Source organism: Podarcis melisellensis (assembly GCF_964234715.1).
Source record: "Podarcis melisellensis genome assembly, chromosome: 15".
NCBI classification, from domain to species: Eukaryota; Metazoa; Chordata; class Lepidosauria; order Squamata; family Lacertidae; genus Podarcis; species Podarcis melisellensis.
The window spans coordinates 36182623-36197268 of NC_138532.1; the positions used below are offsets into that span (position 1 = coordinate 36182623).

Sequence of the window (14646 nt, forward strand, 5' to 3'; positions counted from 1 at the left end):
TCCTGAGTTCCACAGGTCTTATTGCCAAGTAAAAAAATACGGTGGTGGCCTTATTCATTTATTTTTACTTCAATGTGCCTTTTTTATAAAAGCATTCATAGCGCTTCTCTCACACCCTCAAAAAAAGCTTTGGAATAACAATAGTGTCAGTCTTACAGCACCATGTAGGTGGAAATACCAGCATAGGTGTTTTGTTCTCTAATACAACCTTTCAGCAATCGAAATGGCCCCAAACAATACAATTCAAAGAAGAAAATAAAATTTAAAAATCCAAAAATAGGTAAGAGTTAAAAGTTTGGCCAATTAATAGTTTCATTCTGAACTTTCATTCCAAGGGGGTTGCAAAGTATAAGACTACAGTTCGCTGTCTGAAAAGCTAGTAATCTAAAATTAAACTCACAAGGAAGTGGAGGCAGGGGTATACTGGGAAAATACTGTTACTGTAAATTATCATTTACAAAGCACTTTAATTTTCCTAGGGACAGTACACAGATTAACCTGTGCACAGGCTTACAGTCTAATAGACACCACATTGGAGGAAAAGGGAATAGAGAGGGAAGAGAAAAAAAAGTACACAAAGGTTGCCGTTTTTAAAGTTACATACAGGCAACTCAATTTACGCTGGGGTTACATTCCAAGGAGAGCATGTAAATCCAAAAATTGTGTATGGTCAAAACCACCCTGGCTACCCTATGTCTGCTTGGAAGCGGGTCTCATGGACTCTAAACTGCATAGGAGGTAGGGTGGGCATGTGGGTCAATGCTGCTTATGGTTAACTAGAAGATTGGTGGTTCAAGCCCACCCAGGGACAGTTGTGGGCAGGACTAGAAGACCCTTGGGGTCCCTTCCAACTGTACAATTCTATGATTCAATTCTATGTCTTCATTTGCAGAACTCTCCTCTGTTTGATGGACAGCTATTAAAGGAGTCCTCTATCTGAAATACAGTTGGAGCCAAATTTGTTTTGAAGAGGAAGAACCAGAAGAGAGAGAAGTGGAGGGACTTGTGCTTCTCCATCAAGTTAGCACCTGGACAGCAGACCAAGCCGACACATTATTCACAGTTGTCATGATTTTGGTGAGATGGATTATTATTATTGTTATTTATTAAATTTATGTACTACCCTTCAGCTGAAGATCTGAGGGCGGTTTGCAACATAAAAGCACAAAATGCATAACATAATAGCAAAAAAAAACAAGAACACAACAACAACCAAGCATGACACATAATGCTGTGACTCAGAAAAGAAGTTTGCTTTGTCCATTATTGTTTTATTAATAGAAATGAAAAACTGTTTTTCAAAATTTTGTATAGTTTCTAGTTGAGTTTTTGGTGGAAGTTGAACTGCAGCAGAATGGAAGCAGTGTTGAATGTGACAAATACATGGTGGGAATGAAAATAATACCTTCCAGCATCCACTTTAACACAGATTGGGATTAAGGTTTCCTCTCAAGAGTTCCTGGTACTTTTGTGATGCCGCAAAATAGCAAGTAGATACACCTCATCCTGTTATAGAGGTATAATCCACCTGGCTTAGATGGAGGTGCATGGGTGAATTAGTCTGAACGAAACTTGAATTGACTTAAATATATAATGCAGACATGTTCTGTAAGGAGTTGTAAATGGTGCTTCACCCTCTACAACAGGGACAGCTAACCTACAGCTCTCCAGATATTGTTGGAATCCTCCTCCCATCCGCCCCAGCTACAATGGTCAATGGTCAGAAATGATGAAAGTTGTGGAAAGTGCTCTTGTTAAACTTTAGTATCCTTCAAGCTTCCACTAGCAGTCCAGCGCTGCCTAGGAATTCAAATAATACAACCCCTGTGAGATTTTAGATGGACAATGTAATTTGTGGGTTTTAGTCATATTTTAGTCTGCCATCTTGATTCAAAATGGCACTTGGCATTCAAACGTCAATCAAGACTGCAGCCCCTACCTCGGGAACATTCGTGTCAAATTTGGCAGCAATATCTCAAAAGAGGTGGCCAAACCTATAGAGCACAGATGGACAGACAGACAAACTGTTTCCAAAATATACAGTAGATTAGACAACAGGTAAGACCAGTGTTAAAGCAGATGTGTATCCAGCCTGCTTGATTGCAATTGGCTAAACACCTGACTTCTAGAGACAAATGGCTTCTACTCAATTATGATGTAGTAATCTATTAATGGCTCTTAAGTAACAAATCAGGTCTCCCTGCTGTCTTGAATGTGACAGAAGCATGCTAATAATGAAAAAGAACCAACATATGCAGTCTTGCCTAGAAGGGCCGTTAGTCTTTATGAGCTTTTTCAGTAGGGCAGACTAGTAAAAGGAATGAAAGACTGCAAACTATATTTTAAAGCTCACTTCGCGTGATTGAAGACAAGATCAAATGGTGTATGAAATAGGAACAAAACTTTTAAAAAGTATTAAACCATGGCTCTGTTAAAAAAGAAAGCCTTTGAAGATTGGGCATGCAGATATGTGTGTATAGCATCAAAGAGGCTTCTCTGTGATCATCTATGGGAGTTTTTTTCTTCAAATAAAATAAAAAGAATTTCTGAGAGAATTTCAGTGGGCTGAGGTCTCACAATATCATCTAAGCTTCGGTGAGGCACCAGAAATTTATATTACATGTTTATTTCTTAAACATACAAATATACCATAGCATTCTAATAATTTAGCAACTGTTGTTTGGTTGAAATGCTTAGGGCACATAGCGTAGATCTGAATTTAGTCTCACTCACAGAATGGAACAATTGTTTTCCCCATTAGCTATATCCAATCTGCCTTCATTATTACTTGAGTCTATTGTTAAATAAGATGTGCCCATTATATTAATTGGAGACCGTGGCAAAACACAGAGGAAAGAGAGGTTGAAGCTGCAGCATGTACACTGTTTATCTAAGTTCTACTCAGAGTAGATTCAGTGAAATTAATGGAGCTCAGCCAGTCTTGTCCACTCAAGGACAGGGGCTCATCATGCTTCCCTTTCTCAATACCAACCTCAGCAGCTTTTATTAGGTATTACAGCATGTTCTAAATACCCCTGTCTAGTGCTTTTTTTCTGGGGGGACGCAGAATCTAAGTTTGGCCTCTTTGAGGGGCAGTATTTCAATAAGAGTAGGAAAATGAGAGTACCCCTAAACATTTTTTTAGGAAAAAAAGCACTGCCCCTGTCCATGCCAGTGATCCCAACTTAAAAGCTCTCTTACAAACAGTAAGTGCAGTCCTTACTTTCTGAAAAAAACTATGACTTGGCTTTTCTTCTGGGACAGGTATGAAGAAGGCGAAAACAACCTTGCCATTCCTTTCCAGAGGCTATCCATGCTTCCAGGTCTCCAAACACTGAGGTAAAGGGATACGCGACATGAGGTCTGCTTCCCTGATATGGGGCCCTGATTCTGCATTCAAGCAGGTAAGAAACTTAAAGTACAGAAGGTCAGTCCCTAGCACTCCTTCACTTCCACAGCAGCCAAATCCTAGGTTTCCAAGGGTCAAATATTTTAGGGGGACAGGCCCTCCAAAGGTGATGCACATTGCCATTCAAATGGGGTTAATGCACTGCGTCATGTGATCAGTTATGCAGGGTAGGGCTTACTTGCCCCCCCCCCATATTTTATTCAAGTTGGCTTGATTCACTTCCATTAATTTAAGTGGGTCTACTTTGACTAATGCTGGGTACAAGCCATTGTATTTCCCAAAGTAGAAGCTTTGAGTTGTGGCTATGTTCCATAAATCACTTCCTTAGCTAAAAATAAAACAGGAAAAGGAGTTACAGACTAGTCTATCTGCAGCAGAAATACGCAAGCATGGTAAGTATTCCGGACCAGAACTTGGACAGCACATGCACTGTAAAGCCCTGATCCTGAAATTGTGACCACTCAATGGTAAGCGGCAGGTGCTCTGTGGTCCTACCAGACCTGAAGAGCAGGCAGTCCCAGATCATGCACAGGATGAGAGAATATGGGGGCTGCTTGACATTTTACACCTGCCTTTCTCAACTTGTTGCCCTCCAGGTGTTTTGATTGCACTACAACTCCCATCAGCTCCGGCCAGCATGTCGATTCCAATTGGGCCTGATGGGAATGGCTATTTATACACTACTGGCTTAAAAGCAGCTAGGTCATTCTTTTTCTCAATTAGGATCAGAGCTGGTTTGGAGGGAAATGCATAAAAGGCTGTATTTCAAAATGCAGTTTTCATTTTGAGGGTAGCTGGCTACTAGGGAGAGGCTTTGCTCAGTAGCTGTGATACCTTGATTATGGAATACCTTCCCTGGGCATATTGCCTGGCTCATACGTCATTGACTTTTAGATGCCAAGTGAAGGCTCCTTTATTAAGCTACTATCAGTTGAATCTAGTATGTTAGGCTAATTTAAGACCACTGTTTTTCAGTACTACCCTGCCAGCAATTGCGTACAGAGCAGCAGTGATAATTATCCCACCCTGCAATATAATCAGTTGTTTTTAATGAAATGACATGCAGAATCGCTTGCATGGACCTGGTATGGGAGATTAATGCTCTGTCAATCAGGCATAAATCTGGCGGCACAAATATTGTCATAACTAGCTGTCCGTGTATTTATTGAAGGAAATTAACTCCTAGAAATATCTTACCATTTAATTTAATGAGTCAGTGGGCATGCCTGCCGATGCCATTATCTCTGTCACCTACATATATCACATAAAACTTACTCTGTGGTGGCAAAAGCCAAAGCCAGTAAGCTCTTTGTAGGTCGTTTGTAGGTCATCTCAGCATGACGGAATTAATACTACCTTTGTCTTCCAATGCTAAGGATCTTATTTATATACTGTGGGCAGCGCTATTTTTCTAGAAAAAGACATGCTGGAACTCACCATGAGCACCTCCCACGTTCTCTTAGAATGGTGCCATAATTGAGTTCCGGCTGAAAAGAAGACATGACTATGTTTCCACTGTTGGAGGCAGTCTGCCCCCGAATGCCAATTGCTGGAAGCCACCAGAGGAGAGGCTGCCATTGTGCTCAGGTCCTGCTTACAGGCTTCCCAAAAGCATCTAGTTTGCCACTGTAAAAATGGGGATGTCGAACTAGATGGGCTCTTGGCCTGATCCAGCTGGGCTCTTCCTATGGCATGCATAGTCATTTCCTCCTAGAAAATGGCTCCTATCTAACCCACCCATCTTGGAGCAGTGACAGTACCTTTCTTTCCCCCTCCAGATTTAGGTTTTTGCATATCAGCCCTTTCAGCTCTCAAAGTGTGATAGTCTCTCCTGCTTCAGGTAACCTTGTAGCAGAGAGAGAGAGATACTCAAAGCCCCAGCTTCTTCTAACTTTGCCTCACCCCACTTCTAGGGAATAGGAAATACATATGTTCATACCAAAACCTATAATCAGAGTGGTTGGGGTGGGAGAAAATAAAAGACTGAACTGAAACTCTTCCACCCACCCATCTACACACACACAGTTGACTAGCACTGGTTGATCATCCCTTCTTGCCATTGCTGTGTGGTTGTTGGCTTGGTCCTGGCTGTAGCTGGTCGAATAGCTGTAGCGGCAGAGAGACTCATCCAAGCCTATGGTTCACCTCTCACACTCTTGCACACATATCCTATCTCCTCTTCCTATACAGTACATCTTGCCGATGTGTAAGGAAAAGAGATATTGTCTGATATAGTTCTTCAAACGGCTGGTGCTGCTCTCTCAAAGGTAGTAGCAGTTTTGCCGTATTACTGCAGGTGGGAGACCTCATCTCCCTGTTCTTCCAAGAGGATATACATGCTACTGTCCTCCAGTCAATTGGCCCAAGAGTTGTGTTGAAGGATTTATGCATTCGGTTTTTATTTAATTTACCAGACGTGCACTTTCAAACTAATAGATAAAGATAAAACACCCCTCTCCACACTGTGCTCTTCTACAGTTTTTGTGATATAGTTCTCCAGCCGTATGTCTGCAAAAATGTGTATATTAGTGAAAAGTGTGCGCAGAAATGCATTTATCAGTGAAATTCATGTACAAAAATGCATTCTGATAGGGGAAATGGCTTTCAAAAAGAAAAACGCTGAACAAAACTACACACATTAACAGTACGTTAAAAGAAATGAGCTAAAAAAATGAGTGCAAATTTCCATGCAGACTTTTTAAAGAAATAATATCAAAAATCAATATAGAAATGGGATGATCTGAAGGCTAGGAAAATTAGAAAATGAAAAACATGGATTTGTATGCCCATCCCTAAGAGTATCAGCTATTTATTCTAAGAGCTGTGGCTGCCAATCTTTCTCTCCTCTCTGCATGCACCAGATTTGATATATGAGGAGCAAAGAAAGGATATCATAAAAGGGTCACTCACTGCAGTCATTTACATGAAGGGGGGACCTGTGTTTGGGTGGTGGTCTTGGAGCTGCACATGGTCTAGATGTCACCTGGACCACATCAAAGGGGGATGCTCACTGTGTAAATTTTAGTTAAAAATCAGGAGTGTTTTATATGACTTATCCACTTACATATGTACGTGTACATACATATACATTCCCTTTCTTTATGGCTGCAGACACACCATACATTTAAAAGACGTCCCCGCCCAAGAATCCTGAGAACTGTGGTTTGCCCCCCACAGAGCTACAATTTCCAGCACCCTTACAGTTCCCAAGGTTCAGGGGGGGGGGAGTGTGTTTTAAATGGATAGTAGGTATGCAGCATGATACATAATATGATATTCAAAAGAAGAGGAGGAGGTGCTCTTTTAAACAACTCTGCTTTTTCACTGCCTGCTAAAAACATTCTGTCAAGTGTGTTTTTTTAGAGAATTAATTTAGTTCACTGTTGGGAATTTGTTCTGCTCTGTATGCTTTTATAATTTTAGTACATTATAATGATTTTATTGTACACCACCACACTTTTTATGAGTTGGTTGTTTAGAAATACTCTTAGAAAAATAATGAAATAGGGATTTTTTTCTTCATGAAAATATTTCAATAAATTGTTAATAGCAAAAGGGGGGGTAACGCCTCACAAAAAATATGTGAGAGGAGCATAGTGCGGGACACCCCCCCTTTTATTAAAATAATAGCAGGCATAATTTAAAAGCTGCCAATGGCACTCAGACATGAAATTTGTCTGCCTTCTAGAACAGCAAACTGGAAAATAAAAATTAGTAATTATGAAGTACCTATATTGTTTTCCTTTGAATGGGAATGTCTGTTTCCTAATTTCATGAATCGTCTGAGACTTCCTTGAAAAGGCCCTTGTAGCAAAACTGATATTGGATTTTATTATTTTAGTACGTTTTAATGATGTTATTGTACAACACCACGGTTTTTTATGAGTTGGGTGTTTAGAAATACTCTTCGAAAAATAACAAAACGGGGAATTTTTTTTTCTTCGTGAAAACATTTCAATAAATTGCTGGAAGGGACCCAAGGGTCATCTAGTCCAAACCCCTGCTGTGCCCCCATCACTTGTGCAATTTTATATCAGACCCATCCTTCAATATATAACAACCAGCTGGTTTTTGTTTGTTTTTCCCATTTTGAGGTGGTGGGAATCAATTGGCAGTTTGCTACCTCTTTCGAAATGAGAGTTCAGTTCATTCCAAGAGAATAATCCCTACGGACGTCTCTGACAACCAGAAGCATTTCTCTCTCCCTGAGCTCCCTCCCCCACCCAGCTTCATCCCCATGTGCAGGTTCTGCCATCAAATCTGCAGCCACTTCCAGACATAACACAGTAGCTCTTTTAGTATTAAGGTGGCTTTGTGAAAGCTACATTAAATTAAACCACTTTTTACATTTTATCATGCAAGAGAATACAATAATCATTTCGACGTCCTTCTGACAGGTTACAAAGCATGCAGCTTGTTGGTGTAGAAAGGCATTGATCCCAGGCGTGCAATCAATAGAATGTTTCTAAAATGTTATGGTTATTGAGCTGCTCTCCTTTTCTCTTTGTTTTAAGAAATAGCATGCCCTTTTAAGGAGGTGTTTGGGAAGGTGGCTATAGGGGAATCAAATAAGGAGAGTATGCCAAGTCAACAGAATGAACATTATGTAAATCTGAAGGTGTCTGTCTTCTCTCTGCTGGAGGCAAAGTTATTTTTTCCCAATATAGATGTTGGAGAGAATCCAGAATATAAGGCTCAATTATTTTAAAGATTTTGTCACAGTCCGCGGGGAAGTGGAAATCGTGTAATGAAATGATTTAGGATGTGATGCAGCAACACAAAAGGCTCTTCCCAGGTAACATTCCATAATGGCCATTATAACTATTCCCATGGCCACAAATGCAAGAAACCTTTTTGATGCATTCTTTTTGATGCTATTTGCTGGAGCAGGGGCCTGACTGTCAGGTATCTTTGTATGAAAAACCAGGCATAGTCCCTTATTTCTCCATCTGTTCCAACGACATGCCGGTCCAACGAGACATAAGCATGTCAACAGAATTTCTCACAGACATTTCTGTCATCATGGGGGACCAAGACAAGCACACCCTGAAATTCCACATACAATGGTCTCAGGTGTTTTTTCTTTCTTTTTCAGGAGAAAAGATAAGGTTGCAATTTGAAAACAGGGACATCCACATTGTTCTTGCCTTTAGACAGCCAGACTTCAGTTTGCTTTGGCTCAGGGGACCAACAGAAGACAACCTTTTCTAGTTTGTTGTGAGTTCCCAGCTTTGGGCCCTTGTGATTCCCTCCAGTGTTAATTAAAATTTAGGGTGAGCCAGCCTCACCCATCTAAGAGGCTGCTGGCAGTTTAGTCCTTTCCTCCATACTTCCTTGTGATGCTGGAAAGCTGAAGGGAAAGATGGTGGGACTTTGGCACCCAAACTTTCCTTCCAAGGCTTTCATGGATGGAGAATAAGGCTATCAGATAGGCCACAAATCCTAATGCTTAACTTCTACCACTGTTGGAGGCAATATGCTTCTGAATGCCAGATGCACCAATTTTTATTTTTTTGTTTGCACCTGCACATTGGCAGCATGCAGCACCATCCTATGCATGTTTACTCAGAAGTAGGGATGTAAGAAGGCAGCAATTTCCATTCTAACTCTTAATGGTCACAACCAGTGCTGTTTCTGTTCCACTGCACATCATTTCCCAACGAATCCTACATGAATCATCTCACCAAACACTATTTCATTTTCAAGACTTGCATTCATTTCAATAAAAAGGAAATGTCAAAAGAAAGTCATTAATTACATCTCTTTTGTGGACTTAAAAATGTGAACTGATACAGATTATATTCGCTCGACTGATTTCCATTCCTGACTATAGGCGAACAAGCGAACTATGGCAATTCCCATGCTTCCCCCCTTTTCCCCTCACAATTCCTCAACATCCTTCTGTGTCTGCCTTATCCCCTGGTAAGTGTGCATAGGATTGCCACCATCAAGAGGGAAATCGTTCAAACAAAGTAAAGGAGATGAAAGTTGTAGCAAACTGGAATTAATTCATTACTTAATTCCATAAATTCTTCTAGTTATTTCAGAGCTCAGGAAGTGTTGGATGCAGGACAGGGTGAACTTACAGAATAGTAAAGGAACCAATCAGGGAAAAGCTGCTAATCTCTACTAGCCTGCTTCAGCCACTTCTGGGTTCTTAGCATCACTGGTATATTAAGTAAGGGGCTGCCTACTTGTACCACTGTGGTTGAATCCTCATGTGTCTCCAGCTCTGCTATCCTCTGTCCAGAGGGTTTTCCCTGCACCATGTGCCTTACGAAACACACACCTCATCAGGGAGAAGCGCTTGCACACAAAAGCTCCTCTTTATCATTGCAATCCACTGCATGAGGACTGTACCAATTTACGGTGTACACTGGCCACATCAGTTTTTCTATCTGTGCGCCCTTTGTGAAATCAAATGGAAAGCCTCAGTTTTAAGTCTTTGTATTAGCCCCTGCCACTCTCATTTTGAAGTGCCAACCTATGGGGACAAAGAAAATCCAAATGCACTGAGGTCGTACTGGGAGTGCTCTGTCCCTCATGGAGGATAATGCCCTCCGATTGGCATAAATATCGCTCCTGAAGCCGTAGTACATCAGACTAAGTGGAATCCTGTACTGTTTAATGAGATGCTTTAAGCCTCGCATTCTAGGAAAAGTCCTTGATAGCATTATCTGTCATTACTTACACATGCTGTGCCTACTGCTCTGTAGAAATCTATTCCTGTACAACCTGGGCCAGAGAAATGGAAAGAACCTCAAAACAACCTAATCCCGTACAGTGTGCCTTATTTTAAAGCCCAGTAAATTAGATTTTTAAAACATGTAGTATTACACACTGATCAAGGCTTCGAAATAACTAATGAAGGAGGCAGTAACTCTGTACTATGACTTTTGCACAATTAGATATTCATTTTCTACTGTTAACAGATCTGGTTGTATATCCCTTCACAGCTACGTGTGAATCCATATCTTACATGTATGTTTACAAAAGTGATCGCTTCAGGGATCTTTAAGCTGGATATTCATTCATTCATTCATTTATTTTTGCCACTGTGGTTATTGAACTGGAATATTACAAATTTAGAAATGCCAGGACTGCCTTGCTAACTTGAGGGAATTAGCTAGAACTGCTATATAGTTGATATAACTACACAAAACGGCGGACAGCGAGGAAAATTTGTGACTTGAAGCACCGGGACGGAAATATAATAGTTGTTATGAAATATACAGGCTACCCAAATAATGTCAACCATCTCAGACCCTATGATTGACAGGTGAAGCTTGCTGGTGATGTTGCCACTGGGAGCTGCCCCAGTTAGTAGTGACCCTTGACAGGGCTTTTTCATGGCAGCTCCCCATTTGTGGGTGAAATATACTGTTCCTGGCAATACTGTTCCTGAGATTGTTGAGACTGCGTGAGCTGTGCCCACCAGAGATAGAAACCTGGCTGTTGGTTGGTTTTTTAAAGCCCATACTCCCAGAATTGCACCAGCATGCTCAGCAGAGGCAATACAGTCAAGCACTTTGCGGCGGTAAATGTCACGTTCTGAAAGGACACTTGCGCTTCCTTGTTCTGCAGCCCTTTTCCAGCTGAAGATTAAAAACGATAATAATAATGTGGGCCGTTGCCAAAGGGTTGCATTGTCAGCCAGGGAAAATAGAAAGCACTCTCTTGGGTAGAAAAAGGCTGAGGCAGCAAAAGGCATCAGAAGAGCTTCAGAGCCAATGAGCTGTTACCAAATAACTTGGCTGCTTAATCTCCGGGAGATGGAGAGGAAGCAGCAAGCTGACAGGGAAACAGACAACTTGTGTGTGCAGTGCTTTGGCACCTGAAAAGGGGAATGGAATGAAATCACAGCTTTATTCTGTACACACACACACACTGCAAATGCATTCATTGGTTCTGAGAAGCAGAAGAAGCAAGCTAGACCCAACCCACAGCACAGATCTCCAAAGGCAACCGAAGAAATATCAAAACAAAGGAACAGGAGTGGAAACTCATCTCTAGCTATTCTACACTAATAGATGTTACTGTACACATTTTCAGTTTTCTTTCTGCAACCACCAGGGCCAGAAACTTGACTCTTAGGAGTTTGACTGAATTTTGCATTACAAACCCTTATATTCCATACTCCCATACTGTGATTGCAGTCATATTTTTTTGTTTTGTTTTACCTTACTGACTGGTAAATAATAACAGAATTTGAGTTCACCATTCCCACCCAGTTCCACTGTCAGAAATGTGCTTATATATGCAAACCGTCATAAACATACAGCGATGCAGACAGAAATATGAAATTGAAATCAGCAACGATTAAGAGACCAGGATTCAGGACAGGCGATGTGGCAACGAGCTGTGCCCACCCAAAACTAAGGAAACTGAAAGGGGAGAGAGTGCTATTTTGACTTCAATTTTGCAATTATGAAAAATGCCTCCGTTTATCCTTGGAGGCAGACAGGAGGGGGGATGAGTCTTCCTTGCTTGGGGAACATGCAAACTCAGGCAAGGCCACTGAGCAAGGATGAAAAGAGAGGCTACTTTCAATGTCAGCTGCAGAAAAATGCCTCATCAGGCTGACAATCAAGCTAGCGAAATGTTCCCTAGCCCTTTTATTAGCCAGGTGGCCTGTTCTCCACTTAGCTTGCCAAGTGAGCTGATCAAGCCCAGGAGAGTGCCAGCCACATCAGGCTGCAATTAACAATCAGCCTGGCCCAAAGCCAAATAGGCAGGCGACCTCCCCAAACCGGAATGAAGTGGGCATCGCCCGTTTGTGCTTTGCCACATGCCAGTCTTGATTTGGGGTAACGGCAACACTCCTCTGGCCTGCACCAAATGCGCTGCAGACATCTGGGAATTAGTTTCGTGTCTCGTGTTAGCATGCTGAACGTGGCATCGGTTTGGAAGAAGCATTTTTGCTAGCTAAGCGCAATACCGTGTCTCCTCAGAAGGAAGCCTTGCTGAATTCAGCCCGGGCAAATGGGACTGCAGCTGCAGGCGTAATAAGCATGCAACTATTTGTGTGGGCCAGTGAAGAACAAAAAAGCAATGTGAGATCGCTTCATCTGGGCAGCTGTTGTCAGTGACTGTGGACAGTAGATGGACCTGTGGTCTGACTTGGGATAAAGAAGGTGCCTTTAAAATGTAAGTTAAAAGACCCCTGGACAGATAAGTCCATGGAGTGAGCTCCTGTTGCTCTGTTCCAGTTTCTGCTAACCTAGCAGTTCAAAAGCTGCCTGTATAGGTGCAGATATGGCTTTAGAGATGCCTGGCCAACTAGTCCTAAGCGATTGCTACTGCCAAGTCCAGCATTGAGTTGAAGGTGCAACAAAAGCCATGTTGTGTATCTTCCTGTTGCCTGCATGAGCCCCTCTTGACTTACCTCGTGCACCTTTAAGCTGAGTGTATTTGAACTGCAGAGATGGGACAACCCAGATCAATGCATCTGTAACCCTGCAAAATGTGCCGAGACATTTTGCAACAGAATGGGAAGCAGTGCCAGAACTGATGGGAGAAAGGAAGGGAGCTTGAAGCCACATCACCCAAGCACCATTAAGTTTTTAGCCAAATCATGGACCCCTTGTAACCTTCTTAAAAACAGTGGCCAAGGGAGCAGGGACAGACACCCACAACCATTCTAGGTGATCCTTTCAACATCCAGTTTGTTCAGCGTTCACCCTGATTTCCTTGCACAAAGCTCAAATCTTTGCTGCACATTCGTTCTGAAAGCGTTCTGATTTGTTTATAGGGTGCGTAGACAACGAGCCTTCGTCCTGCCTCAATTCCAATTTGTTTGCAGAGAGTTTACACGTCTTCCTGTTAATCACTCAATCCAAGCTTCAGTTTGCTTTTTAACACGATTCACAGTTCCCCAAACAATATGTAAACTGGAACGGAACTCTCCTTCGAAATTTTCACTCTTTGAATTTTGCGATGCAATTCTCCCGTGAAACGATGTTCACAGAAAAATGTATATGGGGGAAAACAATATACAATATACAAATATTGTATATACAATATACAAAATGCACAAAAACAACCTGCAGAATGCATAAAATTATACATTGGTTTCGGAAATGTGTATATTAGGCCGAATGTGTATATTAGAAGTACACACTAAAAGGCTGAAAAATTCCAGAATATTTCATTTTAAAAAATCTTACAAACTTGCATAGGAATGTGGAGAACTGAACTGAACCTCGGAAAAGCAAGAAGCTGAAATGGCCAGATTCATCCATCCCTATGCTTTTTTAAAAGTGGAAGCATTGTGCTAAGGTGACAAATGAGTGCTTTACTCTGCTTTTAATTGCACAAACAAAAAATCTGGGTAGGCGCTTGAATTCCTCCTGGAGCATACTAAGAGTCCAGAGTCTCCCTAATTCAAGCACCTCGCTGAAATTGTGGTGACCTTTGCTTAGAGACGGTTAACAAGGAAGAGAGGAAGGTGTTCTTCCTTGGATCTCTGGCACTGCTGCTTCCGGCCTAGCCTTGTCGTCTGTCCTGGATTCACATGCCTGGTCTCCTCTGGAAAAGGGCACGGCCTAGCGATTGCCACAAGTGAAGCCAAAGCGGTTGCATCATCCTCCCTCTCTCCCTCCCTCTTTCAGCAGAGCTGCCACAGGAGCAGCCAAACGAGGACTGGAGGAGCTAGCTGGCTGCAAGCATCTCTGCCCACATGCTCTCTTTCAGAAATGCTCACAGCAAGGCGGGGTTTCTTTCCTCCCTGCTGACGTGGTGATGTTTTCAGCAATCGGCGTGCTGGCTGCTGGTTCTCTCGTGTGCCGTTATTCTGTCCTTCCTCTCCCTCCTCCCCTTCCCCAATGATGGCATCCCCCACGCCCTGTCGACGTACATAGCAAGGTGTCTGGTGACAACTTGTGGCGCGTGAGCGTTATACGATTCTTCGGAGGCCCCAGGGCTGCTTGGAGACAAGGCCTACCCGAGACCAAACAAATATCTTTCCTGGACTGGTAGCGTTCACTAGGAAATGGACAAAGCACAATTTAGGAGCTGGGAAAGGTTGATCAGGATAGCAATTTCAAGCAGACAGGTAGAAGAACAGAAAGTTTAATACAGAATAGATTGACAGGTCAGTTATGAATACGATAATATAGCTGAGCATTGGGCTTGGTGTTTTGTTTTGTTTGTATTTCCCTGCTTGGGTTGCATCACGCTTGCGGCGAGTTAATATTAACTGTGCTAATATTAGCTCCTCCAAAGGAACCCTGGGAACG

The 14646-nt window shown here is 42.1% G+C and overlaps 1 long non-coding RNA gene across 1 annotated transcript in view; it reads left to right on the top strand.

The window, feature by feature from the left end:
- Positions 1–14646, top strand: part of LOC309358026 — a 33251-nt gene that overhangs the window by 726 nt on the left and 17879 nt on the right. Inside the window, exons 2-3 of the long non-coding RNA XR_014163281.1 lie at positions 893–1077; positions 3265–3339. This is a non-coding gene — a long non-coding RNA (uncharacterized lncRNA). The remainder of the gene's footprint in view (positions 1–892; positions 1078–3264; positions 3340–14646) is intronic.